This window comes from Panicum virgatum, chromosome 5N, assembly GCF_016808335.1.
Source record: "Panicum virgatum strain AP13 chromosome 5N, P.virgatum_v5, whole genome shotgun sequence".
Taxonomy (NCBI): Eukaryota; Viridiplantae; Streptophyta; class Magnoliopsida; order Poales; family Poaceae; genus Panicum; species Panicum virgatum.
In genome coordinates, this window is record NC_053149.1 from 61,708,994 (window position 1) to 61,714,290 (window position 5,297).

General features: G+C 49.5%; 1 protein-coding gene across 1 annotated transcript in view; it reads right to left on the minus strand.

The window, feature by feature from the left end:
- Positions 1-2,548, minus strand: part of LOC120672471 (glutamate receptor 2.8-like) — a 28,404-nt gene extending 25,856 nt beyond the window's left edge. Inside the window, exons 1-2 of the mRNA XM_039952885.1 lie at positions 1,940-2,548; positions 708-791 (exon numbers count right to left, since the gene is read on the minus strand). The gene's annotated coding sequence lies outside the window, so the exon portion shown is untranslated. The remainder of the gene's footprint in view (positions 1-707; positions 792-1,939) is intronic.
- Between the last annotated feature and the right edge of the window lie 2,749 nt (positions 2,549-5,297).

The following is a 5,297-nucleotide window of genomic DNA, read 5'->3' on the forward strand; positions in this document are numbered from 1 at the left end:
AAACCCTAGCCACCGCTAGTCTGATCGCTAAAGGCACTGGAGGGGTTTGGAAGGCCAAGCACTCCCGTTTGGCGCCCGAAGGACGCCGATTCGCTGCTGCATCTTCTACACCGACAAGAACGCCTACTTCCTCTACGGATCAGGCGTAAATGGCTGCTGCAACTGCTAACGCTGGTATAATGTTTACCAATTTATTCCGCATTAGATTGATTTGTCATGAACTAGGTTATGTTCAGATCTTGGGTTATTAGCCTCTAATGTTTAAGCCTGGCTAATTCTAACACTTCCGACAGGCTGTACCTTTTTGGCGACGTATGGTCGTACTGTCACCGGAAAGACTTTCTCATTGAGCCGGTCCTTATACGGATCAAGGAAATCGCTGGGTAGAGCCTCTCGCAAGGATACCCCAACATTCCTCACATCCTCTCTAGCTTGTTTCTAAGCAAGTTTTATATACCACACTCACATATCCTAACCATTCTAGTGATATTCATGAAGTATAAGTATATAAGTTTGTAGCCTTGTGAACAAGGCTGGTCCTAGGGTTTTAAAAGGAGTGGGTGGAGAATAGGGTTTCTCCCGGGTGTATGCCTAACCCAAAGTTGTCGCATATGATATAAATGCAGTACAATATTATTATCTTGGTACATTTTAACATTAAAACAGAGAATTGGCATGACCAAGGGGGTTTGTGTTGAGATACTTGCCTCACTTGTTGAACGAAGAGTTGAGTCCCTAAATATGCGTATCCCGGTTGAAGAATTTCGCTAACTCCGGGTTAGGTTGAGAGACTAATCACAAACAAGAAAATATAACAAGCAATCAATCACCAATCAATTAATCCAAAGCTCTTGGATAACAAGGTTTTGTGAAGATTCTAAAAAGATATGGAACCGTTGATGGTAGATCTAGAGCTCGTGAACGATCCTAGGGGCTTATTATTCTACGTGACTAAACGGTTGCCGATGGGGTTACTATAGGGCTATAACTATTTTTATGGGTTCTAAGTATGGAATTGGAGGTGTGAGGCTATGAATGGCCTTAGGATATATCCCAATAATTTTAGAAATTTATTGGGAGTTTTTGGAGCAAAGGAACATGGTAGGCGCATTTTGGGGTACACTTAGAAGGCTTTCCTATAGGCTTAAACTAACCTAAATTGGTTAAAGGCTCTAATGATGTGAAAAAAAGATTTGGATGGTTTCTATAGGCTTGTGGGACCATCTAGTATTTTTAGGAATTTTTGTGGAATTTTTGGAAATATCTAAGTGCTCTGATTAAACTTGTGTGTGCATTTACTCGGGTGAACCTAGAAAAAAAGGTGGGGGCTGACGCAGGCGGGCGTGGGGCTGGTGTACTGTGCTGTGGACCTGGATCGTGGACCCGTGGACCGGATCCGGGATGTGAGAGGGTTCACGTGGACAATGTTCATGGAGGGGAGGTGGGGGTGACGGGGCTCCTGCGTGGCGCGGGCGTGTGGCTGCCGCGCGGGCCCTACGCTGGCGTGGCCACCACGCGGACGCCACGTCGCAGCGCCGCCCAAGATGGGCGCGGGGTGCGGCGGCGAAAACAGGGGGCTTGCCGGCGTGCTCGCCGCTGGCGTCTAGGCGGCTCCTCTAGCGGCGAGGAGAGCACCTAAGGGTTCAGGACGCGACGGCAGAGCGGTGGGGCTAGATGTGGAAGTGGGTCTGAGTCCACGGAGGCCGGAATAGCTCGTCGGAGTTCCGGCGGCGGAACGGCTCGAAAGGGAGTCGAGTGTAGGCGGGGTTTGGAGCCAAAACAAGTGCACAAATGTGTTCGTGGGAAGGTGCAGTGCACTCCAGTGAGCTCGGGTGGAGCTAGGGGTGGCCGGAACGGCGGCGGCGCTCGGGCGGAGAGGAGAAGGGCCGGTGAGGCTACGACGAGGGCTGAGAGAGGTTGGGCAGCGTAACAGTAGTACCTTGGAGGGGATCCGGCGAACAGCAAGGCAGCCGGAGCTCTACAGAGGTGGTAGCGCGGTGAGGGGCGGCGGCGGAGCGGAGCTACACCGAGAGGGGAGAGGGAAGGGTGGTGGTGGTGGGTTGGGGTGGTGTGTGAGGGGATAGGGTGACCGGGGAGCTTCACGGCACTATTTATAGGCCGGAGGAGGGGTGAGGGCTTGAGCGCGGCCTCGGCGGAGCGAGCTCCGGCGGTGACGCGTGGCTCGATGGATAGGGTCGACGAGGGGAGAAGGGGGAGGGGATAAGGGCAAGGAGGGCTATCCTAGACCAGGCGGGCATGGCGCGCGTGCCAGAAAAGCGAGCGCGGCGGTGGGGAGGGAGATCAAGCTGCCATGCCAGAGGCGGAGCTCGGAGCGTGGCGCGGCGTTCCACGCCGGCGCGCGTGGGGTACGGCCGTGAGGCCTCGCGGTGGAGTTCAAGTGGGTCAGGAGCATGGCGGTGGGTATGGGGACCGAGGTGCGCGTGCAGGTAAGGCAGACGGGGAGATAGGGATGGAGTTTGGGCGGTGCATGCCAGCAGCAGCGCGTCGGGGCATGGCACGGCGGGGTCGAGAGTTGCAGCGTGAGGAAAAGCTGGTAGCTTTTGCGACCTTGGGGAGGAGGAGGAGGCATGGGCGGCCTGGCGCTCGCGGCCGTGGCTGAAGAGAGGGCCGGGAGGAGGAGATCGTGGCTGCATCGGGGATTGTAATTAGGCTTTCTCCTACCATTCCATCATCCAACTTCCTCCAAACGTACTATTTACTATATTTTATTACATCCCTTCAAAAAATTCCTCCCCCTATAACTCCTTCTCTCCAACCATTCCCCTCATATCTATTCCCCTTATATACTATCACTAATTAACTAACTATTTATTTAATGTTTTTAAATTTAAAAAAAATCATACAATATTTGTACTGTCATAATACGTATTATCATCGTATTACGGGGCTTAAACGAGATTAATATCGTGAAGAAACGGAGTGATTAGAGATATAGGGGGAGTTGAAACTCACCCTATACATAGGGGAGTTTCAACTCCCCCCGTATATAGGGGGAGCAGTGGGGGGAGCCGTTGGAGGGCTCGCTCCCCCCAAAGCCCCCCCTACGTAGGGTGGGGGGAGGGATACGGGGTGCCCTTGGAGCTAGCCTTAGATCCCCTCCACGTTCCCCTCAACCGGCTACCAACTCCGATAGCAGTGGAGACTCTGAGGAGGATGACCCAACTTATGGTGCAGAGGAGATTGGAGCCTCTCAACTTCCTGATGCTCCAATTGGCACACAAGGAACTCCTCCACCACCCAAGCGGCAGGCGAGGCAACGGGATTATGCAGATGTTGGCAGCCATAATTTCGTGGCCACCAAGCCTGGCAGGGCTCGAAAGGCGAAGAAAGTCTTCACTCCGCATCCATAAGTGTGCACTATGTACCTTTGTGTTGAACCATGTGTGAAAATGTGTTAGGTTTGAACTATGTGTCGAACTTGTAGGAACTTGTGTGAAATTGTGTTGAACTATGTGCTCGACCTAGGTGAACTATGTGTCCTTTAGGTTTTGTGGTCGAACTATGGTGGTTTGTGTAGCTTGCAATGTGCTCGAAGCTCGAACTATGTGTTGGCTTGTGAAATTTGGTTTGGAACAATGTGGGCTTGTGAAATTTTGTTCATGTGAAATATTTGTGTTTGAATTTGTGGTATATCTGATGGAAAAATGTCTATTTGTCACGTGGGAAAATGATTTGGCAGAAAAGGACTTAGTAAAAATTTCATTGTGCTGTTATCTGAGAAATGACCTAGGTAGAAACTGCATTTGGGCTTCGTTTGGCGGGCTTCGTTTGGCGTGACTCCTTCATGAGTCGTGCCAGGAGAGGTGGCGCGACTCATGAAGGAGTCGCGCCGAGACACGTGGCGCGACACCTTGCTGAGAAAATGACTTGCGTACAAACTGCATTTGACTTTTGCTTGGCGCGACTCCTTCATGAGTCGCGCCACGGGCCTTGGCGCGACTCATGTATATGTCGCGCCACTTCTCCTGGTGCGACTCATGAAGGATTCGCGCCAAACGAAGCCCAAATGCAGTTTCTACCTAGGTCATTTCTCAGATAACAGCAAAATGAAATTTTGGCTAAGTCCTTTTCTGCCAAGTATGAATTTGAGTCATTTTTTCGAAGTCTTAATGTAGTTTTTTTAAGCTTGGTAGTTCAAATACGCCACATACTTCAAATTTTCTATGAGACATATAGTTCAAACACATAGTGTACTCGACGAGGTCCATTACAACACATAGTTCAAATAGTTCACATAGTTCAAACACATACTTCAAATATTCTACGATACAAAGTGCTAGTACAACACAAATAAATTACATAAATTAACTACTCCGAATCGAAATCAAACAAGAGTTCGTCATCACCCCATTCATCGTTGTCCTTTGCCTCCACCTCAATTCCCTTGCCTTTGCCTTTGTCATCCACGACATGCCCTTTGTCCTTGTCAATTGCTTCCACCTCGACCGCCTTGGCCTTGCCCTTGGGATCCCACTCTTGCGCTTTGGTTTTTGCAAGTGATTTAATTCCCTCCCATTGCGCCTTTGTAGCCTCATCTACAATTGTCACCACATTGTTGATACCCACTCCGCCCGTCTTAAATTTCGGCAAATCATTAATGAGAGCTTTCATTGCTTGCAATTGCGCCATCTTTGCCTCAATTCTAGCCTCCGTCAAATTGATCCCTCTTTTCTTCGCCTCTGCCATTTGGAACCACTCCGATATAGAATCCTTTGGAAATACCCTTGTTGGATCAAACTCGGACCAATCACGGCACCATTTTTCTCTTTGCCTTTGTCTGGCGATCTCTATTTTCTCCTGCTTCTCCTCTTTCTCCCTCAACCTCTTCCTCCTCCTCTCATCCGCATTTAGTGGACGTGGATAGTTCATCATGTTTCGCCTCCAAAAGTCAATGAGGCCCTCTCGAATGCCCTCTCCAACCTCAGGGAGTGGATGACCCGACTCTTTAGCAAGCTTATCTTTGCAAATTTGTCCAAACAACTCTTTATCCGATGGAATGGGGACATCATACTTATCTCTTATTTCATTTTTCCTTTTTCCTTTTGGCTGTTTCCTTGGTTTTCAAATAGCCCGAACATCTGCCCAAATATATACGGAGTGCTTCCCTGCCAGCAAAGCTCTCCCAATCACATGTCCTCCCCTCCTGCAAAAAATTATGATGTACTCAATCAAACAATCGAAAAATTCGACAACAATTATACCAGGAGTACACTAAATTGCAAGTGACTTTACCCAATAGTCTCCATAGGAGTTGCCACAATACCATCCATAGCCAA